This window comes from Giraffa tippelskirchi, chromosome 5 (genome assembly GCF_054371585.1).
Source record: "Giraffa tippelskirchi isolate mGirTip1 chromosome 5, T2T-mGirTip1v1.2.pri, whole genome shotgun sequence".
Lineage (NCBI taxonomy): Eukaryota > Metazoa > Chordata > Mammalia > Artiodactyla > Giraffidae > Giraffa > Giraffa tippelskirchi.
Genome location: NC_137279.1, coordinates 57,735,191 through 57,762,942, shown reverse-complemented (window position 1 = coordinate 57,762,942; position 27,752 = coordinate 57,735,191). Strand labels below are relative to the sequence as shown.

The 27,752-nt window shown below is 39.1% G+C and overlaps 1 long non-coding RNA gene across 3 annotated transcripts in view; it reads right to left on the bottom strand.

The window, feature by feature from the left end:
* Positions 1-27,447, bottom strand: part of LOC145506633 (uncharacterized) — a 37,624-nt gene extending 10,177 nt beyond the window's left edge. The window contains exons 1-6 of one of the 3 annotated variants that reach the window (XR_014054088.1): positions 27,164-27,447; positions 24,144-24,268; positions 22,446-22,576; positions 7,175-7,265; positions 6,724-6,834; positions 5,374-5,461 (exon numbers count right to left, since the gene is read on the bottom strand). This is a non-coding gene — a long non-coding RNA (uncharacterized LOC145506633). The remainder of the gene's footprint in view (positions 1-5,373; positions 5,462-6,723; positions 6,835-7,174; positions 7,266-22,445; positions 22,577-24,143; positions 24,269-27,163) is intronic. The other 2 variants (XR_014054089.1, XR_014054087.1) reach the window with 2 other exon arrangements.
* Between the last annotated feature and the right edge of the window lie 305 nt (positions 27,448-27,752).

The window sequence follows — 27,752 nt, the reverse complement described above, 5'->3', positions numbered from 1 at the left end:
CTTTTCCAGTCCTGTGGCCATTGTTGAGTTTTCCAGATTTGCTGGCAAGTTGAGTGCAGCACTTTCACAGTGTCATCTTTGAGGATTTGAAATAGCTCAGCTAGAATTCTATCACCTCCACTAGCTTTGTTCGTAGTGATGCTTTCTACGGCCCACTGGACTTAACATTTCAAGATGTCTGGCTCTAGGTGACTGATCACATCATTGTGATTATCTGGGTCATGAAGATCCTCTTTGTACAGTTCTTCTGTGTATTCTTGCCACCTCTTCTTAATATCTTCTGCTTCTGTTAGGTCCATACCATTTCTGTCCTTTATCAAGCCCATCTTTGCATGAAATGTTCCCTTGGTATCTCTAATTTTCTTGAAGAGGTCTCTAGTCTTTCCCACTCTGTTGTTTTCCTCTACTTCTTTGCATCGATCTCTGAAGAAGGCTTTTTTATCTGTCCTTGCTATTCTTTGGAACTCTGCATTCAGATGGGAATATCTTTCCTTTTCTCCTTTGCTCTTCATTTCTCTTCTTTTCACAGCTATTTGTAAGGCCTCCTCAGACAGCCATTTTGCTTTTTTGCATTTCTTTACCATGGGGATGATCTTGATCCCTGTCTCCTGTACAATGTCACAAACCTCCATCCATAGTTTATCAGGCACTCTGTCTACCAAATCTAGTTCCTTAAATCTATTTGTCACTTCCACTGTATAATCATAAGGGAGTTGATTTAGGTCGTACCTGAATGGTCTAGTGGTTTTCTGTACTTTCTTCAATTAGGTCGTACCTGAATGGTCTAGTGGTTTTCCCTACTTTCTTCAATTTAAGTCTGAATTTGGCAACAAGGAGTTCATGATCTGAGCCACAGTCCACTACTGGTCTTGTTTTTGCTGACTGTATAGAGCTTCTCCATCTTTGGCGGCAAAGAACAAAATCAAATTAACACAGAAGCCACTAAAGTCAAGCTATATTTGAACACAAACGTGTCCTAAATTTAATTTTTCCTCTAGAAGAATTTCCAAGTCACAGTAGCAGACTACATGCCCATCAAACCGTATTATCACACCCTGCCAGCAGGTGGCCACAGGGCCTTTGCATAGCTTTCTCTTCCTTTTACAAACTCACCTGGTTACTGCTAGATTTTTTTTTTTTTTATGTAGAGCATTTTTAAAGTCTTTATTGAATTTGTTACAATATTGCTCCTGTTTTGTATTTTGATTTTGGCATGTGGCAGTCAGGGATCGAACCTGCGCCCCTGCATCAGAAGTTAAAGTCTTAACCAGTCGATTACTGGGGAAGTCCCTGGTTACTGCCAGATTTACAGGTTCATGGATGTTTGCAGGATTTGCAAAAATTTCCTGAATAAAAAAAGGAAGATAAAATTCCCTGTTCATTTACTTGTCTCAGTTTAACATTAGGTTAAGAAATTCTGCCTCAGAGTGAAACGCTGTTTTCTGAGCTGATCATTCGAACACATTGGAGTAAGAGAAGCCAAATGGAGAAACGCAGTGATAAAATATCCAAGATTAAAAGCCCATTTTATTTTAGTTCTTTTGAATCCACTTTCACTCATTAGTCTTTTATTTTATATCCTTCTCCAAAATTGCCTGATGTCTGATAGTTCGAGGAGACAAGAGAAAATGTTCTTGGCATCTGATCAGAAGCCAAATTATTGAATAGATTTACATTCTCCCATAATGTTGGCTTAGAGATATGTATATCTCCCATCAAGCTCATATAACCTTCCCTCTGACTTAAAGTACAGGTAATCAATTCCATGGCAATAGAAAGAGACTTACCTATTTCTTGAGAGGGAATAGAACAAACAAATGTTTGGACAACTGCTGCTGTATTAATATACATGAGAAAGCAACAGCTAGTGTTATTCTACAGAAATGAATGAATGAATAAATAAATAGACTCTAAGCACTTTATTCTTCTCACATAATTTCTTCTCAGTGACATTATTGAACAGGCTGTTGAAAACAAACATCGTTAAATGAGAAAAGAAGAGCAGCCGCCTTTCTGATTCCCTACTGCAACATATTTCAGTGACGAATGCTCCCTAAATGGATTGAGCTTTTTGAAAAAGAAGTCAGAGAGAAATTTGATGTGGCCCCCTGACCCCTGGTAAGCACATGTATCTTCACCTGCCGCACAGCATGCTGGCACTTGCTTACTTTTCAGCAAAGACTATTGATTTTGCTTATTGGCTGCAGGCGAGTCCATAAAGAACAAATTACAAAGTCAGAGGTCCACGGTTAGCAATTGCTTGCATGATAACAGGGGCCTCACTCCACCCCCAGCTTTCACTATCGACATCCTCACCACCCCAGCCAAAGGAGAAGGCTGGATAAGAAACCTAGGATGTATTTTCAACCGCTGTAAACTCAGTGTTACATACAAAGGTTTCTGTAAAGGATGAAAATGCAGGAAATTGGCTACAACTGTGTAGGGTAGTATATGTGTGTGTGTGTGTGTGTGTGTACTCGATGGGAAGCACAAGGCTTAAAGTAGAGAAGATATGCCATTCTGGATGTAGAAAATGAAGCATGGAATGGGCATTGGATGCCTCTGTGAAACTGCCCGTTCTTGAGGCTTAAAATAAAAGCAGGTAGACTGATATAAGTGTGTTTCTAATGGAGGCAGTTTATGGGCTGAGCATTTTCTCCAGATAACTTCTAAATCAAAGAATCTATGATGTTCTTATTTTTTAAATTAATTAGTTATTTTTGGCTGTGCTGGGTCTTCATTGTTGCGTGAAAGCTTTCTCTAGTTGGGGCCAGCAGGGGCTACTCTCCATTGTGGTGCGTGAGCTTCTCATTGGGTGGCTTCTCTTGTTTTGGAGCACAGCCTCTAGGCACGTGGGCTTCAACAGTTGCAGCATGCCACCTCAGTAGCTGTGGCTGCCCCAAGGCATGTGGGGTCTTCCTGGACCAGGGATCAAACCCATGTCCCCTGCATTGGCAGGCAGATTCTGAACCACTGGACCACAAGGGAAGTCCTCTTTAAGGGTGACAGAGATTTAAGGGTGGCAGAAAACATGTTTCTTCTATAATTAAACAAAACCTATGAGTTGAACTTGTAAACAAATAAATTAAAATAAGATGGAAAGCAATGTGACTCGATGCCACTATAGTGACTTTTTCCATCAATTCATTTCTTCCAGCACCTTAAATGGTTTAATCCATTGACTCAAGCAGGCAGGAATCTGAATTTGGTTAAACTCAAAACTTTTTCCACATGACAAATTTCATCTGGGTTATAGTCCAAGATTTGATGGTCACTATGGTCAATAGTCTAAATAGCTAGGGGAAATTAGTGGATGCCTCTTAAAATAATGAGAGAGCCTGACATTTTTTGGCCAAAAATTACAGTCTGACTTCAAAAGTCTAAACATCAAGATGCTAATGATTAGAGAGACATAGGATGTTTTTAAAATACTTATCAGTGAATCTCCTAGCACTTCTAATTCTTCAGAGGGTAAATGTTAGAGACAAGTCAGGTTCTGAAGGCATAAAATTATTGATGGACATGGAGATGGAAAGTGCTCAGAGTTTTCATAGAGTTTGATCAGGAAAATAAACATTGGAGAAACATATCTGAAGGCTATCAACAGGTCATGTTGGCCACACAGATAACCAATGATAAAGACCACTGCAGAGTCCTGAAGTTAAGGTGTGCTTTGCTTCCATCTTATAGCATGAAAATGAAAATTTAGTTTGACTTTGGTATGTATTTGCTGACAGTCCTTTACTATATTTGAAGGGATGCCATGCTAAGGAGACTGAAATAGCTGCACAGAAAGCAAAACTTCTAAATATACCTTCCCACAAGACACAGGCTCTTATGAATATTACTCTGCATTAACATCACTTTGACGGAACTGCTGAGCTAGATTGCAGTTTTAAATGAAATCTAAAATCCTGGTCACTTTATTTCCGATGACACCGTAGAGATTCCCAGGTAAGCTCACCCCAGAGAGAGTTTTCAAGAAATGTTTGGCTATGCAAATTACCTGCTACAATGGATTTTGTTGCAATGGCTTCTGGGAGGATTATGTGAATTTGTGATGAAAATGACAAGTCCAGTGTGGGGCTTGGGGTAGGAACCTTGGTTGAGGGTTATTGGCTGCCCTCTTAGGCCCTATAAAACCCACAGAATGTCAAGCAAGGAAAAGTCTCAGGCTTCAAAGCCAAACTTCTTGCATTTCCACGACACTCCTTGTAACCTTCCTCTTACCCCCTTAGAAGCCCACGGCCCTCCAGCACATGGCTTTTTTGCACCGTCAGGTAGATAGAATAAGTTTGTCATCATCTTCAGCTAGTAGTAGCTGTGAACCAGTTTGGGGATTGAGAGAGGAGTTGGGACATTTATGATCTTCCACAATGATTGCTGTTGCTAATTCTTCTGTGAAATATGTGAAGCATCTGGAGAGGGAATTCAATAAAGTGTGGCCAAAATAGCATTCACTTTATGCCTTAGCTTCTGGCACCATTTAAGACAGCACTGAGACAGATCATATGACCCCAGCCCTGGCGAGACCTCATCACTTTTCATGGGAGGACTGAAAAGTGCTGATTCTGGAGTGTTTATGCTGATGGAACACAGATAAAAATCTGCAGGTGTAACTTTTAAAAAATTTAGTACACGAAGCATAAAAAATATATCAGTACCACTATACATCATCCAGATCCAACTTCAACACGAGGTTGTAGGTATAGAAACACCCATCAGACTCTTTCAATGTACAAGAATTCATAAATGGAGCTATGTCATAACAAATAGTAGGTTCAAAATGCTCTTTTTTTATTTTTAAAGGATAGCAAGTAGGGTATTTACTTATTATAACTCAAAGAGGAAACATCGTTTCATTGTAAAGATGTCAAATATTATTGACACATATTGTCATCATCTAATTTTTTCATTGATGGACAGTTTGTTCTAGAGAATGCTTGAAGAAGCATTGAGGGAGAAGAAAAAGAAAAAGATAAAAAAGATGCATATTATGTTGTTAGAACTGGAAGTGGAAATAGCTAAGCTGTAGGTGAGCAGAGAATAGAAGGAACTGGAGGGGAACTGAGGTAAAGGCTGAATTTCCTCACCTATAAAGTGAATTTACTAGATTTTGGGTCCAATTCAAAACTCATTCTTAGAAACTCAAAAAGAAAAAAAAATTTAAATGAAGGCCAGGAAACAAACAAGCAAATAAAAAAACCACAAAAAACCAAATGAACATAAAAAGAAAATGAAGTTTGGGCATTCAAAAATAGTTTGTGTGCTTGAAATATGTGCAGATACATTTTTTTCTACCTTAGGAGGACTTGGAATGAATCAGATATAATAATAAAATAGATTGTTTGGGAAAATAATGGGGATATTTACCTGATTCCTATGTCCTGAGGAAATTCAAAGCAGTTTACCAAATGTGCGTCATTCTACACTGGATGAAAACATGAAGATGATTTCTTATCTAAAAAAAGAGAAGCAGTATTGACTCAGAGCAGGAGAGGGTATATAGGAGGCAAAAATCTCACCCAGATGTTTGGCTATCTGGCACCAAATTTAGATTCCCAAATCTAAATCCTTAGCTCCTTTCAACTTTCTACTCAGACCTAAGATGTTCAAAATTCATACCATCTTCAACCAAATACCACCCACCAACTTCTTTTTCTGCCCTCCATTCCACGGTTCCACGAGTGGGACAATCAGTTGTTGAGATGGAAATACTGGAGTCATTCTTTTTCCTTTTCCCCCCTACATTCTCAAGTCACGTGGGCCCACAGATTTTATGCCTAAAGAATCTGTCTTACCATCTTCCTCCTCCAGTTCCATTGCCTTCATCTGGGCCCCAATCATCCCCCTCTGGATGACTGCACTTACTAATGCCTTGGTTAACACCCACGTCCCTCTGTGAATTACCCTCACTGTTGCCAGAGAAGTCCTGCTAAAAGAAAATCTCATGTTGCTCTTTAGCATTAAATCTTTCAATGGATCCCTATCACTCTTTGGAATCAAATCCAAATTCCTTAGGATGGCATGAAGGACACTGCATCATCTGACCTCTGCCTCCCTATTTAGCCTCATCTTCTTTTAAAGGCCCCCATTCACCCATATTCATGGTCTACTGCCTCAAGCTAAAGGAAACAACATATCACTCCTCTGCCTCCTGCTACCAGCTTTCTCAGCCCATACACTTCAATAATTAATGAGTACAGAGAAAACATAGAACCCAAAGGTCAAAGATTCCTAGACTTAGTTTTAAGATAAAATAAGGGAAACCATGTTTTTAGACTCCACACCAAACATGTCTCCATATCTTTCTCATAAACTTGATACGATACTTTCAAACCAAAGCTCTGAGCTTTCAGACCATTGTCTGTTGGGGGCTTTGAAAAACTCAGAAACCCTGCCTTCTCTTTGAAGGTATGAATAATATTAATTTAGTGACTGAAAAGCTCTGCATAGGCCAATGAGAAAACTTTAAGAGAAACCAGAAATTGAAAAAGACATCAGGTAGTGTTTTAGGATTATTTTTTCTACTTAAGGATCTTAGGAAAACAGCAGGCTCTGGTTTAGGGTTTCTGACTCCTTAGAAAATGACTGAATCATTTCAAAAGAGTGTAAAACAATTCCTAAAAATCCCAATGACTGACTGCTAATGCCCCAACTTGTACTCCACGAAGATATAATATTTATGATGGATTCGGAATTTATAAAAGATAATGTTCCAACCTCATGTGAAGTTTAATAGCACACATCCATTTGTCTGTTTATGTTTAAAGGGTTAAAAGAGTGTATATCTCTCCATTGGGCACTTGGTGGAAACTGGTGTTTGCGTGGTCCCTGGAAAGAAGAGAGGGACTTGTACCTCTCTCTGCAAGAGCAATGGTGACATTATCTGCTTCTGTGAATCCAAGTTTTATTATGTTCAGAGGAGTCATGATGTGAAGTGAAGTGTTAGTCACCCAGTCGTGCCCAACTCTTTGCAACACCATGGACTTTGGCCCATCAGGCTCCTCTGTCCATGGAATTCTCCAGGGAAGAATATTGGAGTTGGTAGCCATTCCCTTGTCCAGGGGGTCTTTCTGGCACAGGGATTGAATCAGGGTCTCCTACATTGCAAGCAGATTCTTTACTGTCTGAGCCATCAGGGAAGCCCCAGAGGAGTCATAAAAGAACCAACCAGGATGATGATCTAGAAACAGCCAGGTAAGACAAAGCAGTGAAGTGTTTGGGGTGCCTTTACCAATCTCTTGTAGATGTCTCATTCAATCCTGGAGAAAAATGAGAAAAAAATAAACCCAGAATTCTACAAGTACAAAATGAGCACATAAGGAAACCATATAATTTGTGTTTAAAAAAACAAAGAAGGTCACTTCAATAAACAACTCTCTTATATTCAAATCCAGTTTGAGTTGATGCAAACGGAGTTATTTCTTCCATCATTACTATGTATGGACACTCAAAGGAAATTTTATTAGTGCTTTTCTGCTGTTTCATCATCTCTGATTCAAAGTGTGGTAATGGTTTTCTCTCGTTATTATCAAACGATATGAAATTTTGTAAGCAATTGTTTAAGAAGCAGACATCCTACACTTGTGTTTTCCTAGCTCTCAAGACAGATGTAAGTCAACTTTTTTATTATGCAGCTTGAAATTTTCCTAACAGGTTATTAGTTTTACCTGAATTTCCAGAAGCAAATTCAGCGTGGTAAATTAACTGTTCAGAAAGTTTATGCAGGAAAAAAGTGCTTTCATTATACAGATCTCTCCCACAATCAGTGACATTTCTTTAACATAAAGGGATACCCATTTCTTTAGTAGGGCTGTTTCCTTAGCTGAATTACAGAAACAGGCTAGGGATTACCCTGCTTGAGGTAATTGCTTCCTTAAACTTTGGTTCAACTTTGTGCTCTAAATTTAAGAAGGCCAATCAGAAGTCAGGACTGGTCTTCCCTGCATTACAATTTATACAGGATCTTAAGAGACTTTGCATGTTACTGTTATTTACTTCTCCAACAAGTTCAAGTACCACACTCTGCCCTTACTCCACTCTTTTCCAAATTGTAGATTCTCAAAATGGAGAAGGAAATGGCAACCCACTCCAGTATTCTTGCCTGGAGAATCCCAGGGACAGAGGAGCCTGGTGGGCTGCCGTCTATGGGGTCACACAGAGTTGGACACGACTGAAGCGCCTTAGCAGCAGCAGCAGCAGCAGCAGCAGATTCTCAAAAAAAAGAATTGTCAGAATTTATACTTATTAAGAATATTCTTAATTCTAGAGTACACACAGAAACTTCTCAAGAGGCCTATTGCTCTGTATCCTCAGTGTAGAGCTGCTGCTGCTACTGCTGCTAAGTCGCTTCAGTCGTGTCCGACTCTGTGCGACCCCATAGACAGCAGCCCACCAGGCTCCGCCGTCCCCGGGATTCTCCAGGCAAGAATACTGGAGTGGGTTGCCATTTCCTTCTCCAGTTCATGAGAGGGAAAAGTGAAAGTGAAGTCACTCAGTCATGTCTGACTCTTAGCGACCCCATGGACTGTAGCCTACCAGGCTCCTCCATCCATGGGATTTTCCAGGCAAGAGTGCTGGAGTGGAGTGCCATTGCCTTCTCTGAGTGTAGGGCAGGGGTCCCCAATACCAGTACCTGTCCATAGACTGTTAGGAACTGGGCTGGAGAACATGGAGGTGACCATCAGGCAAGCAAGTGAAGCTTCATCTGTATTTGCAGCCACTCCCCATCACTGGAATTACTGCCTGAATTCTGCCTCTTGTCAGATCAGTGGTGCTGGCAATAGATTCTCATAAGACTACGAACCCTACTGTGAACTGTGCCTGGGAGGGATCTAGGTTCTGTTTGTTCCTAATAAGAATCATCCTGAAACTATCCTCCCCGACCTCCAGTCCAGGGAAAAATTGTCTTCTACAAAACTGGTTCCTGGTGCCGAAAAGTTTGGGGACCGCTGGTGTAGAATACCTTCCCAAATTCTAATGTGGTTGAGGAATTACAAATCTTATAAATATATCATTTAGATTCTTGAATATGAGATCTTTGGGAAACTTTGATTTCTAGACAATTTCTCAAGTACTCCTTAGTAGAACATGACCTTACTACTAATAATAGCTTACACTTCTTGAGTGCTTACTATGGGCAAAGTTGTATCTTATTTAATTCTCATAGCAATCCTGTAAAGTAGATCCTCTTACTATCCCTTATTTTACAGATAAAAGTAGGCTTCCAATGTGTTGCTAAGTACATTATTACCGAGACTGTAAATACCCATTAGCGAGTCATGTCTCCAGAATGTTGACACTGAAAAAAGTTCTCCAGAATTTCAGAGTCTAACCACCCAGATGGCTTTTAAATAGTGTAGCATTTTCCCTCATGGGTCTCAGTCCTGTGTAGATTGATGTTTCAGAATGTAATTCTTCTTAAAGATACAGTCTTCATCCAGTGGATACCCATGTTCACTTTCTCTGTGAAATGCTCTGCCTTAAAGAATAAACACTGTTTGGTGAATATGCCAGTTGGAAAATATGCTCAGTGTTGAAAACTGCTGATACTTATTAGATAATAAGATTTACTTTTTAAATTTTTTTGGCCATCCTTGACCAGGGATTGAACCCATGCCCCCAACAGTGGAAGTGTGCTGTCTTAACCACTGGCCCAGTGGAAGTCCTTAGCATTATTGTTGATTCTAATGATGAAAGAATAGAGCCTCAGAACAGAACCTAATTATTAGTCTTCATTTTTAGCCCTTCCTGTCAATTATATCAAGTTTTTGTTATGAATACCAATTAGCCATCATTGTTGTTTAGTCACTAAGTCTTGTCCAACTCTCTTTCGACCCCATGGACTGTCCATGGCATTTCCCAGGCAAGAAGCCTGGAGTGGGTTGCCATTTCCTTTTCCAGGGTATCTTCCTAACCTAGGGATCAAGCCCTCATCTCCGGCTGTATCTCCTGCATTGCAGGTGGGTTCTTTACCAATGAGTCACCAGGGAAGCCATCATTGTAGACAGCTTCAATTTGTCCACCAAAGATCTTATCTTCCTTTTCAACAGGCCCGTAAGATTTTCCATACTGATAAGAAGTCACAGATCTGGAATATTTTTCTTTGTCTCTGCCCACTCACTTATAGCCTTGCTGTGGGCCTGGCCCCTGTGCCATCTGATAAGTTTCTCTGACTACAGGAATCTTTCATCACATAGGCTTGTTTCACTAACCGAACACTAACCAGCTAATATTAGTTTTTAAGGAGTAACCAGTACTCAACCGTTCCTTGATCTGGTTTTAACTCTTGTGAGAGATCAAATCACAAAATTATAGCCAGTCAGAGCTAGAAGGAACCTTCAGACTTATCTCCAATTCCCACATATTATAGAGAAAATGGAATTCCAGATGAGCAGATGACTCACTCATTCATGGACACACATGATTAGGAGGAGTTCTGACTCATAGTTTTTGGCCTGCATCACTTTTTCCCACAATTTCGTGATTGATAGTCTAAAAAGAGAAATAAAATGTTGATTGAATTGACTAAATATAAAGAATGGGGAGAGATACCTGCTTATCAATCTATGAAAGTATAAAATAGCGGGAGCTCTGCAGAGTGGATGGCTCTGCAGAGTTTTACAGAGAAGGATGTAGACGCTGAAGTCAGATCTAGTAAATGGCCTGTGTGAATTTGGAACCCTCGTTTTTCTGACTCCAAACTAGGTTCTTTGTTAAAATAATTTTAAAAATTTATCTATTTTGGGCTGTGCTGGGTCTTTGTTAACTGCATGGGCTTTTCTCTAGTTGCAGCGAGCAGGGGCTACCCTCTGGTTGAAGTGCTTGGGCTTCTCATGGTGCTGACTTCTCTTGTTGTGGAGTGCGGACTCTAGGGCACACGGGCTTCAGTAGTTGAGGCTCCTGGGCTCTAGAGCACAGGCTCAATAGTTATGGCCCATGGGTTTGCTTGCTCCATGTCATGTGGAATCTTTCTGGATCAGGGATCCAGCCTGTCTCCTTCATTGGCAAGTGGATTCTTTACCACTGAGCCACCAGGAAAGCCCCCAGACTAGGTTCTTTTTAATCTAACATGTTGTTCGGCATTTGGGAAGTGGGAGATAATTTATTGTTTTAAAGTACAGGGAGACGTAGACGTAGAAAACAAAGTTATAGATTCCAAAGGGGAAAAGGGGGAGAATAAATTGGGAATTTGGGTTTAACAGATTCACACTACTATAAATAAAATAAACAACAAGGACCCACTGTATAACACAGGGAACTATACTCAGTGTCTTGTAATAGCCTATAGTGGACAAGAATATGAAAAAGAATATATGTGTAACTGAATCACTTTGCTGTACACTTGTATCACTGAAAATTAACTATACCTCAATTAAAAAATATTTTAAAAATACAGTGAATTGTTAAAAGAGAGTGTTAGAATCTGAAAACTTGGTATCCTTTTCAGTCCTTGAAAGGACTGCAGAGGGAACAATGTGCTGGATGAGGACTATTTGTTTTCTCACAATGTAAACATCCTGTACTTTTCATTGCAGTTTGATACTTTAGGTCTATTGATCAGGTGAGTTTTCTAACTATTACAGGTACTGTATTTTATGGAATGTTTCAGTGTCCAGCTGTAACTCATTCTAGCAAAATGGCATGCCTCTTCCCTGCCAAAGAGTACTGTAAAGTTATGTGAGTCATCAGAAAAGTAACATGATGCAGCAAAATGTTATGACTGACATTGACAAAAATGCTCATGACTAGTGATTTAGGCAGCTAATAAAGGCAAGAACATTGTATTATTCATGACCAGATAACATTCATAGATAATTCAGTATGCCAAAACCTCTAGAGATCAGGCTTCTAAGGAAAATACACTGTTTCTGAGGATTTTGCTAAATCAAACCAGATGTGCTGCAAGATACATTTTTATCAAAAGCTTTACTTTATAAATGGGCTCTCCAGCCAGACTCATTTTCAGGTCTTAAAGCAGAACTTCAAGTGCATCCTGTGCCCTGTCTTGGATATTATAAGAAACAATCTGTTTCAGAAAACTGAAGTTTCCCATCAGACATTTCACTCTGGATCAACATTATTTAAAACCTTCACACCTACTACATTCCTCAAACCAAGGGTACAGAGACATGTCTAAAATGTCGAGAGGAACCACTAGTCTAATTCTGGCTTTATTGAGCTGAAGAAAGATGTGTGTTTCAATAAAACAACAATCAATTACCACAAAGATACATATGAATGGAAGCCCTTTACTTGTACTTTTTGTAGTTCGCAGCAATTTAAACAGCTTCTAACTTATTAAATTACCAACAGAACTTGTGTACTTCATTCCTTTCATTTAGATTTTTCCACTCATTTCTCAGAACTGCAGAAAAGCTGATGGAAACTTCTGTACAAAATGGGAGGAAATAAATCTAATGATTAAGAGCAGACTTTAGACTAAGGCAAGTATTGGTTCAGTTGTTTGCTTCACCATTTACTAGTGGCTCAGACGGTAAAAAATCCACCTCAATGCGGGAGACCTGGGTGTGATTCCTGGGTTGGGAAAATACCCTGGAGAAGGGCATGGCAACCCACTCCAGTATTCTTGCCTGGCGAATCCCCATGGATAGAGGAGCCTTGTGGGCTACAGTCCATAAGGCAACAAAGAGTCGGACATGATTGAGCAACTAAGCATAGCATTTATTAGTTGTGGAAGCCTGGGAAAGTTACTCTAACTCTTCAAGCTTCAGACATCTCATCTGTAAAAATTCTACTTTATAGAGTTATTATAAGGCTTAAATAAGCTTATCTTATTTAAGCTTCTACTTGTATAGAAGCTTTCACATAATAATTGCTCAATAAATATAAGCTAGTTGTAGTAGTTAAAAGTGCAAAAGAAACTTGAAAATTTTCTAGAAAGCCACAGCTCCCCAAAGATCTCATATACAGGAGTATAAATAAGATATTTGTACATTTTCAACCATTTTAGGGAGCCTTGTGGGATTATAAAATTAAAGAAGAATAATCTCCCCATTAAAATTCTGTAGTCCCCTAGAATTAAGGAAGTGTGTAATGATTACCTTTTCTTGACTTTTTTTTTTCCATCTCACCATCACCCTCTTCCCCTCCCCATGTCCGTAGGTCTGTTCTCTATGTCTGTTTCTCCATTCCTGACTGGTTATTTTGAGTCATAGTTTTTGATGATTTTAAAGCAAAGCATACAACGTATTAAATTTAAACTGTCATCAGTGAAATGGCAACCCACTCTAGTATTCTTGGCTACAGATTCCTATGGACAGAGGAGCCTGGTGGGCTACAGTCCATGGAGTCGCAAAAAGTTAGACACGACTGAGCAACTTACAAATCAGTAGCTATATTTATCACTCAAATTACATATAATTGTTTCTGTGAACTTAGATGTCTATCCTTCAAAATGGGGACTTCCATGGTGGCTCAGATGGTAAAGAATCTGCCTGCAATGTGGGAGACCTGGGTGTAATCTCTGGGTCACGAATTTCCCCCGGAGAAGGGAATGACTACCCACTCCAGTATTCTTGCCAGGAGAAGGCCATGGCCAGGGGGGCCTGGTGGGCTACAGTGCATGGGGTTGGATAGAGTCAAACATGACTGAGCAACTAACACATACATCCTTCCTAACAGACCTGTACTATACAGTTCAGTTCAGTTCAGTCACTCAGTCGTGTCCGACTCTTTATGAGCCCATGGACTGCAGCACACCAGGCTTCCTTGTCCATCAACAACTCCCAGAGCTTGCTCAAACTCATGTCCATCGAGTCAGTGATGCCATCCACCATCTCATCTTCTGTCATCCTCTTCTCCTCCTGCCTTCAACCTTTCGCAGCAGTAGGGTCTTTTCAAATGAGTCAGTTCTTCACATCAGGTGGCCAAAGTATTGGAGTTTCAGCTTCAGCATCAGTCCTTCAGTGAATACTCAGGACTGATTTCTTTTAGGATGGACTGGTTGGATCTCCTTGCAGTCCAAGGGACTCTCAAGAGTCTTCTCCAACACCACAGTTCAAAAACATCAGTTCTTTGGCCTCAGTTTTCTTTATAGTCCAACTCTCACATCCATACATAACTACTGGAAAAACCAGAGCTTTGACTGGATGGAACTTTGTTGGCAAAGTAATGTCTCTGCTTCTTAATATGCTGTCTAGATTGGTCATAGCTTTTCTTCTAAGGAGCAAGTGTTTTTTAATTTCACTGCTACAGTCACCATCTGCAGTGATTTTGGAGCCCAAGAGAATAAAGTCTGTCACTGTTTCCATTGTTTTCCCATCTACTTGCCATGAAATGATGAGATCAGATGCCATGTTCTTAGTTTTCTGACTGTTGAGTTTTAAGCCAACTTTTTCACTCACGACTTCCTTGGTGGCTCAGACAGTAAAGCGTCTGTCTACAATGAGGGAGACCTGGATTCAATCCCTGGGTCGGGAAGATTCCCTGGAGAAGGAAATGGCAACCCACTCCAGTACTCTTGCCTAGAAAATCCCACGGACGGAGGAGCTTGGTGCAGGCTACGGTCCATGGGGTTGCAAAGAGTTGGGCACAACTGAGCGACTTCACTTCACTTCACTTCTTTCGCTTACATCAAGAGGCTCTTTAGTTCTTCACTTTCTGCCATAAGGGTGGCGTATCTGAGTTTATTGATATTTCTCCTGGCAATCTTGATTCCAGCTTGTGCTTCATTGAGCCCAGCATTTTGCATGATATACTCTGCATATAAGTTACATAAGCAGGGTGACCATATACAGCCTTGACCAACTCCTTTCTCAATTTGAAGCCAGTTCATTGTTCCTGTCTGGTTTTAACGGTTGCTTCTTGACCTAAATACAGATTTCTCAGGAGGCAGATCAGGGGGTCTGGTATTCCCATCTCTTGAAGAATTTTCCACAGTTTGTTGTGATCCACACAGTCAAAGGGTTTGGCATAGTCAATAAAGCAGAAGTAGATGTTTTTCTGGAACTCTCTTGCTTTTTCGATGACCCAATGGATGTTGGCAATTTGATCTCTGGCTCCTCTGGCTTTTCGAAATCCAGCTTGAACATCTGGAAGTTCATGGTTCATGTACTGCTGAAGCCTGGCTTGCAGATTTTCAGCATTACTTTGCTAGCACGTGAGGTGAGTGCAATTGTGTGGTAGTTTGAACACTCTTTGGCATTGCCTTTCTTTGAGATTGGAATGAAAACAGACCTTTTCCAGTCCTGTGGCCACTGCTGAGTTTTCCAGATTTGCTGGCATATTGAGTGCAGCACTTTCACAATATCATCTTTTAGGATTTGAAATAGCTCAACTGGAATTTCATCACCTCCACTAGCTTTGTTTGTAGTGATGCTTCTTAAGACCCACTTGACTTTGCATTCCGGGATTCCTGGCTCTAGGTGAGTGATCACACTATCGTGGTTATCTGGGTCATGAAGATCTTTTTCTGTATAGTTCTTCTGTGTATTCTTGCCATCTCTTCTTAATATCTTCTGCTTCTGTTAGGTGCATACCATTTCTGTCTTTTATTGTGCCCATCTTCGCATGAAATATTCCTTTGGTATCTCTAATTTTCTTGAAGAGATCTCTAGTCTTTCCCATTCAGTTGTTTTCCTCTATTTCTTTTATTGATCACTGAGGAATGCTTTCTTATCTCTCCTTGCCATTCTTGGGAACTCGGCATTCAAATGGGTGTATCTTTCCTTTTCTCCTTTGCCTTTAGCTTCTCTTCTTTTCTCAGCTATTTGTAAGGCCTCTTCAGACAACCATTTTGCTTTTTTGCATTTCTGTTTCTTGGGGATGGTCTTGATCACTGCCTCCTGTACAATGTCACAAACCTCTGTTCGTAGTTCTTCAGGCACTCTGTCTATCAGATCTAATCCCTTGAATCTATTTGTCACTTTCACTGTATAATTGTAAGGGATTTGATTTAGGTCATATTTGAATGGTCTAGTGGTTTTCCCTAATTTCTTCAATTTAAGTCTGAATTTGGTGATAAGGAGTTCATGATCTGAGCCACAGTCAGCTCCCAGTCTTGTTTTTTCTGACTGCATAGAGCTTCTTCATCTTTGTCTGCAAAGAATATAATCAATCTGATTTCAGTATTGACCAGCTGGTGGTGTCCATGGGTAGAGTCATCTTTTGTGTTGTTGGAAGAGGGTGTTTGCTATGACCAGTGCGTTCTCTTGGCAAAACTCTATTAGCCTTTGCCCTGCTTCATTCTGTACTCCAAGGCCAAATTTGCCTCTTACTCCAGGTGTTTTTTGACTTCCTACTTTTGCATTCCAGTCCCCTATAATGAAAAGGACATCTTTTTTGGGTGTTAGTTCTAGGAGGTCTTGTAGGTCTTCATAGAACCATTCAACTTCAGCTTCTTCAGCATTACTGGTTGGGGCATAGACTTGCATTACTGTGATATTGAATGGGTTGCCTTGGAAATGAACAGAGATGATTCTGTCATTTTTTGAGATTGCACCCAACTACAGCATTTCGGACTCTTTTGTTGACTATGAGGGCTACTCTATTTCTTCTAAGGGATTCTTGCCCACAGTAGTAGATATAATGGTCATCTGAATTAAATTTGCCTATCCAGTCCATTTTAGTTCGCTGATTCCTAAAATGTTGATGTTCACTCCTGCCATCTCCTGTTTGACCACTTTTAATTTGCCTTGATTCTTGGACCTAACATTCCAGGTTCCTATGCAATACTGTTCTTTGCAGCATTGGACTTTACTTCCATCACCAATCACATCCACAACTGGGCTTTGTTTTCTCTTTGGCTCCGTGTCTTCATTCTTTCTGGAGTTATTTCTCCACTCTACTCCAATAGCATATCGGGTACCTACCGACCTTGGGAGTTCATCTTTCAGTGTCCTATCTTTTTCCCTTTTCATACTGTTCATGGGGTTCTCAGGCAAGAATACTGAAGTGGCTTGCCATTCCCTTCTCCAGTGGACCACGTTTGTCAGAACTCTCCACCATGACCTGTCCGTCTTGAGTGGCCCTACCCCTGCAGCTAGGAAGCTGATTTACTTTCTATTTGCAACATTTCCCATGAAATCTCACACATGGTAAATATTAAATAAAAGTTGAAAAAGTAAATGAATGGGTAAATTATTTCCACCTTTTCTAGAAAACAGTCAAAAAGTGCTCATTACATGATGAGTAATATGGTTTGAATTTCTTATTAGATCATTGTATTGTGTTTGAACATGGGCATTTGAGAAAGTTTATGTGCTCTTTGAACTCATAAATGTTATTTAAAAAGTAATATTTATTGATCTTTTCCCTTATAATACTAGTTTTTTGTTTCTTAGCTTTATTATACTTTATTTTCTTCATGCTTATTCTGGGGTGTTTGTGTGTGTTTGTCTGTAAAACACAAAAGCAGGAGAGTTTCTTGGGTCACTATCCAGCTGCATTAGACAAGGTCTTTAACTGAGACATGTTATGTATATACACACTTCTTGCTATACTTGTGTATGGATATACTTCACAGACTGGAAACCCAATGGGAAATAAAACACAATCAGAGAAACCTATATTTTAAGCTAAACTAGGGATTACCTGGTGGCTCAGACTGTAAATAATCTGCGCACAGTGCAGAAGACCTGGGTTTGATACCTGAGTCAGAAATATTTCCTGGAGAAGGGAATGGCAGCCCACTCCAGTAATCTTGCCTGAAGAATTCCACGGACAGTGTGGAGCTTGGCGAGCTACAATCCACGGAGTCAAAAAGAGTCAGATATGACTGAGCAACTAACACAACACACACAAACTAATACAACACACACAAACACAAATTTGTTTGAAATAAAGAAAGTATAAATTTCATCTAAGGAATTCCCTGGTGGTCCAGTGGTTAGGATTCTCTTTCACCACAGTGGTACTGGGTTCAATCCCTCTTGGAGAATTAAGATTCCATAAGCCACACAGTACAGCCAAAAAAATAAAAGAATAAAAATTGTTATCTAACTAAAAATTTTAATCCCCAAATTGCCCATCCATAGCCCTCTTGGCAACCCTAGGAACTGACCTTCACCCAGTGCATCATAGGAAAACTTAGATAAATAACAAGGAGCATGGCAATTAGCTGCAGTTTGCATGAAATAGAAGAGAAAATTTCTAAACAGATAAAAATATTTTTTTTAGAATGCCAGCAAATCAAACTGACTTAAAAGTAACCATTTACTTGATTGACACCAAGGGGAATGCACATTTGTTTCTGCCCTCACACTGTGTATGGCACGTAATAATAACTCAGCGAATATCTATGGAACTGAACTATTAAGCTAAGTATATGGAGCCAAGGTGAGTCAGCTTTAACATCAGCAATATGGTCGCTATTTACTCATTTGACCCTGCAAAATAGGGTCAATTGTACAGTAATCCCACTTTAAAATCAACTAGTTGAATTAATATCTTGTATGAAACATCCATTACACCCCACTTATGATAATTAACAAGCCAAAGGAAGGTTTTCTGCCACAGACAAAAGAACCACTGCATCACGTTCCAGTGAACTGGAAAAAGAAGTAGAGAGGAAAATGCAGTTGAAGGTGAAATCAGCTTCTAAACACGGAAAGAGACTCACAGTCCTGATTTGAGGAGTATCAGAAAGTCAGAATTTTCAGCCATGGGAAAAATATTTCTCTTCCCCAAGTAGTTCTTTGCAGCCATAAAACTAGACAGACCACCCTGAGCAGTAGGTGCTTTCCTGGAACTCCCTTGCTTTACTGTCCATGGGGCTCTCCAGTCAAGAATACTGGAGTGGGTTGCCATTCCCTTCTCCAGTGAACCACGTTTTTGTCAGAACTCTTCACTATGATCTGTCCATCTTGGGTGGACCTGCATAGCATGGCTCATAGCTTCATTAAGTAACACAGGCTCCTGACTGCAGGCATGAAATTAAAAGGTGCTTGCTCCTTGGAAGAAAAGCTATGACAAACCTAGACAGCATATTAAGAATTAGAGATGTCACTTTGCTGACAAAGGTCTGTATAGTCAAAGCTGTGATTTTTCCAGTAGCCATGTATGTATGTGAGAGTCCATAAAGAAGGCTGAGTGCTGAAGAATTGATGCTTTCAAACTGTGGTGTTGGAGAAGACTCCTGAGAGTCCCTTGGACTGCAAGGAGATCCAACCAGTCAATCCTAAAGGAAATCAATCCTGAATATTCATTGAAAGGACTGATGCTGAAGCTGAAGCTCCAATACTTTGGCCACCTGAAGTGAAGAACTGATTCATTGGAAAAGACCCTGATGCTGGGAAAGATTGAAGGCAAAAGAAGGGGGTGACAGAGGATGAGATGATTAGATAGCATCACTGACTCAATGGACATGAATTTGAGCAGACTCCAGGAGACAGTGTAGGACAGGGAAGCCTGGTGTGCTGCATTCCATGGGGTCGCAAAGAATTGGACACAACTTAGCGACTAACACCACCAACAACAAATCCTGAGCAGTGAAGAAATGTTCTTGGGGTCTGAATATTTATAGATTTTTTCCTATATTTAGTACTGTAAAATTCAATTTTTGCTCTGCTTTTCTCTAAACCCTGTCTCAAGAGGGAATATATTCAGCAAACTATCACAAATTATGATAAGAAAAGTGATCAGTGCAGCCTCTCTCTAAATGTTCTGACAATCAGTACAGTTAGAGATGTAACAAGAAAAGCTCTTGTTGCAGAATGAATGTGGAAAGCAAACTTAAATCTGTCCTGGAGTGATAGAATGCATCAAATAGGCCACACAAAAGCAAACATGTGGACAGTGCTGGAGGTGCATAGACAATGAACTGAATTAAGAAGCACATGCTGACTCTCGTAGACAAAGGGTCAACTATAGGAAGTGAGTCCTGCTGACATTGTGATCCTGCAGCACATTTCTTAGAGTATTTTACAAACGGCACTTTGGTTTATGATTGCACAGTAGAAAGATGAAAAAGCAAAACAATACAAAAAGAATGGCTGCGTTCTACTACTGATAAAAAAAAGAAAAGCATTCCTCTTGCCTCCACAACTCCGAGCCGGTTGAAGAAGAAGACAAGAGATCACAGATTGGAGCAAAATATGACTTGTATTACTGATAAAGGGTGAGTTTGACAATTCAGAACATACAGTGTTTTGAGCCAAACTGCCCTGTTAAGTGAACCAGTGAATCAGGTATGCTTACTTGCCAGATCTCAGGCAGGGCTGAATGATGACGACCTTATCTCTTGCCACCAGCCTTCACATGATGAGAGAAGAACCACTCTGCTGGAGCCCAGGAGAATGCCCATTCCCTGTGAGCAGCTTGCTCCCACGATAGAGAAAGGAGGGGCCTAGTGGAGCATCTTCAGTCTACTGGAAACAAATTTTATTGGTGGTTACTCCACCTCCCTAAAAGTGAGTTGAGGTTTGAAGAAGAACCAGGAGTTATAGTGTCTTGTTTCACTGGCAATGATGGAAACATTGAGTGGAAATTGTTCCCTGTTTAAAAGTATGAATTGGTACAAAACTACTGATAATTTCTTGTCAACCCAGCTCAGTTTAGCTTTCCATTCTAGACCTTGATTTTCTTCCCCAAATGAATATCGCCTCCTGTCTGCTTCCAAAAGGCATACACTGTTAGTCTGTAGGGGATATAAATACCTTATTCTGGAAAGAATTAATATTTTAATCTTTTCTCTGTAGTTCTTATACATACTTCATATATTCTGATTTATATTGCATACTTCTTGTTTCCAAAGAGCCTGTCAGTGTAATTATGTAGTATAGTATTTAGCATGTATTACATTTAATTAAAGGATGTATCAATACATGTGCTCTGACCAAACTCAGCTTGGCTCGCACCCGCCTTCCTTCTCCAGTGGCTATTATTTCGCCACCTATTTGTACCTTAACAATTAAAAGGTCTAGTTTTGAGGCTATGAGAAGTAAAGAGGGTTGTAGCTAGAACAAAGGTATGGCCAGAGCACTGCCTTCACTGTCCTCACAAAGAATTATCAAGAAGGAGACATTGTATAGTTTAAGCCATTGAGCTATGTGTTAGTCTACAGCATATCCACTCTCTCTGTACTTATTGGGGAGTTATTGAGCCAAACAGAAATGTAAAAAAATGTGAAAGGATTGGAAGAAGTAAGCAATCATGACAGAAATAGAAGTGAAACAGCAAGGTACTATGCTCCAATCAGGGCTTCCCAGGTGGTGCTAGAGGTAAGAAGACATAAGAGATATGGGTTCAATCCCTGGGTCGGGAAGATCCCCTGGAGAAGAGCATGGCAACCCACCCCAGTATTCTTGCCTGGAGAATCCCATGGACAGAGGAGCCTGGCGGGCAACAGTCCATGGGGTCACAAAGAGTCAGACATGACTGAAGCGACTTGGCAGGCATGCATGCTCCAGTCAATTGAAATGTGTCACATTGGATTGCTAACAAACAGAATTAGGAAAAGCCTTTCAAAATCTGAACTGTTTATAAGTAGAGGTGCTTTTTAATCACACCAAGTAAGTTTTATAATTCAGGCATAGTCAAATTATTTGTACTGTATTTCAAACTATGTTACAACAGGACCTTATTTGTATTTCACACAATACCAAGTATAATTTTTATTCTTATTTTTATATTCAAGGTATATAATTTCCCTGCTGAAAATCAAACGAGCATTTTCCACATTCAGAAGTTTGGCACACCAGAAAGTCTGAGGGACCTTTCTACTGCAAAACATACTTGTGATTGCTGGGCTTAGAGGAAGAAGGAATAATTTCCAAGGCTCTTCCCACAATGCTACTTTGGAAGAGGGGGAACGAATCATGGAGACAAACCCTGGACTCACTGCTAGGCACAGTGAGTGGGCAGAGGATCAGTGCTATACTGACAGCAATACCAATGACAGTCCTGCTACTGCTGCTGCTAAGTCACCTCAGTCGTGTCCAACTCTGTGCAACCCCATAGGTGGCAGCCCAGCAGGCTCTGCCGTCCCTGGGATTCTCCAGGCAAGAACACTGGAGTGGGTTGCCATTTCCTTCTCCAATGCATGAAAGTGAAAAGTGAAAGTGAAGTCGCTCAGTCATGTCCGACTCTTAGCAACCCCATGGACTGCAGCCTACCAGGCTCCTCCATCCATGGGATTTTCCAGGCAAGAGTACTGGAGTGGGGTGCCATGACAGTCCTACAACCCTACAAATAAAATGCACTGCTTTGAGTCAATAACAAAGTGTAGGAGTAGAACTGGACACCTTCTCATTAAGACAGAACCCTGGAAAGGAGCTACAGGGTAGACTGATTGATGGCAACATCTGCTCATAGCAGAGACAAATACGTATTTTACCTGAAAGAAAATATCTCTAATTTAACCCTATAAAATCGCCACAGATAAAGATTAAACAATTTCGAGTTCACAAAGATCATTGATCACAAAAGAGAATAAGATTCCATTGGGGAAAAAAATAGAGGCAGGGGGATTTAAAAACAATTACCTTGTCTTCACATACTTGGATCATCATAAACGGCATATTGAGTAGTCATGTATGAAATGCATGAAGAACTGAAGGGTGGAATCACAAAAAAATAGGCAAGCTACCAGTGATCTCCAAATGACTACATAGATCTAAAAAGGAAAAAAATGGAGATTCAGAAGTGCAAATATAATTGTCAAACAAATCTCTCAACAAATGGATTAAACAGCAGATTAAATACAATTAGGAGATAAATAGTTCCCCAAAAGATACATCTGAAAAAATAAGAATGCAGCGCAAACTAACAAGAAGATATAAAAGATGAAATAGAAATTAAGAGAGATAATGAGTTCTAATATATAAGCAATCTGAGTTCCAAAAGAAGATCATAAAAGTAATTTGAAGTCATAATTACTGAGGATTTTTCCATAACTAATATAAACATAAATATACATTCAGGAAAGTTAACACTTCTCAAGCAGAATAAATAAAAAGAAATCTATACCTAGACACAGCATAGTGACAGTGCAGAACACCAAAGACAAAGATTGCTTTTTAAAAGTAATTGCAGAGAAAAGTAAGGTCACCTAGAAAAGAATGACAACTACAGTGACAACAGACCTCTCAACAGGGACAAAAGAGCCAAAATCTGGGGAATAATAATTTCAGGGTGCTGATAGAAAATGACTATCAAATTATAACTGAGTATTCAGAAAAACGACCTTTCAAAAATGAGGGTAAAATAAAGATATTTTATTTTATAATGAAAGCATTTTACTTTATAATTTTATAATGAAAATATTTCCCACCAATACGCCTGCGCTGCTGGAGCTTTTAAGAATACATTTTGAGAAGAAAGAAGTTATTTACAAAAATGTCATCTGACATACAAAAGGAAATAGTGAGTATATAAAACAGTAATCAAAATATGTAACTTAAAAAACATCATCTGCATAAAATAATAAGTTTAATATATAGAAGAATTAAGAGTAGAACCAAAATACTGTACTACAATAGTCATAATTCAAAGGGAGAAGATGGAGCTAAGGTTGTATGAGGCAAGATAGTATGAATATATATTTTGTAGAACAAACATTAAAAAAAAAGACGAAGTATAAGGTTTCCAAACTAACATAAGAAAATAATGGTTAAGAAAAAACAATAAACAAAAATAACAAATAAATCAACATCAAGAATAGAGGACAAAATGAAGAAACAAAAACAGAGGTAAAATAGAAATCAGAGAATAGATGGAAGAAAAATTTCAACAATATTCAGCTATATGATTACTCTTAATACACTTAAAGAGATCAAGCTCGTTAAAATATAGTATCATAGTAGACAAAAATATCCTGTATATTCTATTTACAATGGACACATCAAAAATAAAAGAACATTTAAAAAGTACAGAAAGAAAAAGAAAGGAGAAATTTATCATTCAAAAAAAAAAAAGCTAATTTAACTATATCATTGCCAGACAAAACCAACTTTGAGACAAAAAGGATTATTAAAGTTCAAGTACTTAATTACAAAAGGCTTAATTTGCCAGGGAGACAAGAGTTTTAAATTTGTATATCCCCATTAAAATTGGTTTCCCTGGTGGCTCAGGTGGTAAAGAATCTACCCGCCAATGCCAGAGACACAAGAGATATGGGTTCAATTGCTGGGTTGGGAAGATGCCCTAGAGAAGGGAATGACTATCCATTCCAGTATTCTTACCTGGGAAATCCTATGGACAGAGGAGCTTGGCAGGCTACAGTCAGTCCATGGGGGTCACAAAGAGTCAGACTCGACTGAGTAACTAACACTTCACTTCACTTTCACTTCATCTCCATTAAAATAGACTAAAAATGTAAAAGGTAAATATTGATAGAAATTGAGGTATACATTTTTTTAATCTTCATTACATTTAAGAAATTTCAGCATCTCTCTCTTGCTTTTGATGGGAGAAGCAGAAAAAAATATGGAAGACATAGCTTATTTGTAAAACAATTTAGGTGAATAATATCATCAGTATATTAAAAAAATAATATGTCTGGACAAATTTATTCTAGGATGCAAATATGGCTCAATAGATAACAAAAAGATAGCTTAATTGATGATAAAGAGGTTTAATAAAATTCACTATAAATTTATGATTTTTAAAAGTGACTTAGAAATAAAAAGCTATTTCCTTTAGTGGAAGTATCTATCTCAAACTAAGTGTCAAAATGATATTTATGATGAAACATTAAGGGTTTAAGAGATTATGCTCTGTAATCACTCTTCCTCAGGTTTGATAGTAGCTTTGCCACTTGCTACTTCAACTTGGGCAAATTAACTTATAAAATCATTTGTATCAATATCGGAGAAATGCAAATCAAAACCACAATGAGGTACTATCTCATGCCAGTCAGAATGGCTGTCATCAAAATGTCTACAAACAATAAATGCTGGGGAGGGTGTTGAGAAAAGGGAACCCTCTTACACTGTTGATGGGAATGCAAACTAGTACAACCACTATGGAGAACAGTGTGGAGATTCCTTGAAAAACTGGAAATAGAATTGCCATATGACCCAGCAATCCCACTGCTGGGCATACAACTGAGGAAACCAGAGTTGAAAGAGACACGTGTACCTCAATGTTCACTGCAGCACTGTTTACAATATCTAGGACATGGAAGCAACCTAGATGTCCATTGGCAGATGAGTGGATAAGGAAGTTGTGGTACATATACACAATGGAATATTACTCAGCTATAAAAAAAAGAAGAACGCATTTACATCAGTTCTAATGAGGTGGGTGAAACTGGAGCCTATTACACAGAGTGAAGTAAGTCAGAAAGAGAAACACCAATGCAGTATATTAATGCATATATATTGAGTTTAGAAAGATGGTAATGACGACCCTATATGTGAGACAGCAAAAGAGACATAGATGCAAAGAACAGACTTTTGGACTCTGTGGGAGAAGGCGAGGGTGGGATAATTTGAGAGAATAGCACTGAAAAATGTATATTACCATACATAAAACAGATGACCAGTGCAAGTTCAGTGCATGAAGCAGGGCACTCAAAGCCAGTGCTCTGGGACAACCCAGAGGGATGGGGTGAGGAGGGAGTGGGAGGGGGTTTCAGGATAGGGGGACACATGTACACCCATGGTTGATTCATGTTGATGTATGGCAAAAACCACCACAATATTGTAAAGTAATTAGCCTCCAATTAAAATAAATGAATTTAAAAAATAATTTGTTTGTCTCATATTATATATCAAAATAAAATGATAAATCTTTAAATATAAAAATTATCTGCTTTGAAGGGCATTTCTAACATAAATATAAGAGGCAATATGATAAAAGTTTATAGATTACATTATGGCAAAATCTTAAAACATATTAAAATATCCATGAAAATTAGGAAAAGTATTCACAACATATATGATGGAGTTTTTTATTACTATAAAGGGAGAATTCTAATAAGTCAATGAGAAAAAAAGCAAATATCCCAATAGGAAGTGTTATACCAATTTGTAAAAGTTATTTTTAAAAGTAATTTATAAAAGGGGAAATACAAGTGATCAAGAAATATAAAATGTCAACCTGATTTCAACGAAACGAATGAAATACCATTTCTTTGTATCAGAAGTTGACAAGTATGTATACACACATAAATGATGATATCCATGGTTTGTGAGAAATATGGTTTAGAATTGATGTGAAAAAGTAGCACTCAAAGACAGTTGGGGTTTAAACTAATACAATCTTTACAAGGTTTATTTCTGAAATATGAATGAAGAGTCTTAGAAATATTTCATTTTCTTTAACCCAGAGATTAAACATCCAGGAGTTTTTCCCTAAGGAAACAAAGATGTGCAAAACTATTTCAAATTGAAGATATGTATCTCAGAGTTTTAACAGCAAAAATTAGAAACAACCTAAATTGTTGTTGTTTAGTCACTAAGTTCTGTCCAACTCTTTTGTGACCCCATGGACTTGAACTCACCAGACTCCTCTGTCCATGGGATTTCCCTGGCAAGAATAATGGAGTGAGTTGCCATTTCCTTCTCCAGGGGATCTTCGTGACCCAGGGGTCAAAACTGTATCTCCTGCATTGGCAGGTGGATTCTTTACCACTGAACCACCAGGGAAACCCTTGATTTGTTATACAATTTACTTTACCTGGATGCACACTTAATATGTTATCTCCCCCAGCTACATTGTCAGCTCCTAGCAGGCAAAACCATCTCTTTTTCTTTTTCCTTCTAAAATTAACCACTTTGGGTAAGAAAAAGACAATCCGGCTTAGAAAGAACTATTAACAATAAAGATGGTATATATTTTTAAAAGATAATAGCCCAAAATAGAGAACTATTCAACAAATTAAAATACAGATATTAAATGATAAGGTGAATATTGGAAAGTTACCAATGAATGATTAAAATTTGGTAAAAGTGACTGTATTCCACACTTCTCTCTTCCTTTTGAAATTCCCTCTGCAACAATTGGGTAATTGGAGTCACCTCTCTCCCACCCTCTGCCCTTCCCTTCCTCTCCTTCTTCAATAGCTCTATTGAATTGTAATTTACATCCCATGAAATTCACCTATGGTGAGTGTACTATTTGAAATTTTTGGTAAATTTACAAAATTTTATACATCTCTTTTGAGTCCCCTCTAACTCCAGACACGAGGCTGGGTGTTACTAGGCAGCCAATAAATCCCCAGTAAGAATGAATAAACTAATCATAGATATTTCAGTACCTTGGTAGACCTTCTCATTATAGTTGACTCACTTGAACTGCTGTTCAAAAAACCAAGTCCATCACGATGTGAGACTTTTCCAGGCAGCGTGAGCATCCTATCTCTTGAGAGGCCACGTAGCTGAAATTCAGCCTCTGCACCATGGTACCGAATTAAATCTCAGAGACAGAGTTTTGGGTGAAATAGAAAAGAATAGTCTTTTTGCTTTGCCAGGCAGAGGGGACTAGAGAGGGCTGTGTGTATTAGTCACTCAGTCGTGTCCGACTTATGGTACCTCTGTTCATGGAATTCTCTGGGCAAGAATACTGGAGTAGGTTGCCATTGGGATAGAACCTGGATCTTCTGCATTGCAGGGAGATTCTTTACCATCTGAGCCACCTGGGTTAATGCCCTCAAAACTGTGTGTCCTGACCTGGAAGAAGTAGTGAGGAGTTTTATAGTAAGAGTTCAAAGTGGAGAGTGTGATCAACTCAAGGACATTTTTCTGATTGGCTGGTGGTGAGGTAATCTGGAGTCAGGATCATCAACCTTCTGGCTCCAAATGGCCTGGAGTCTATGTGCTTGTAGACAGCATGCAGTTAACTTCTTC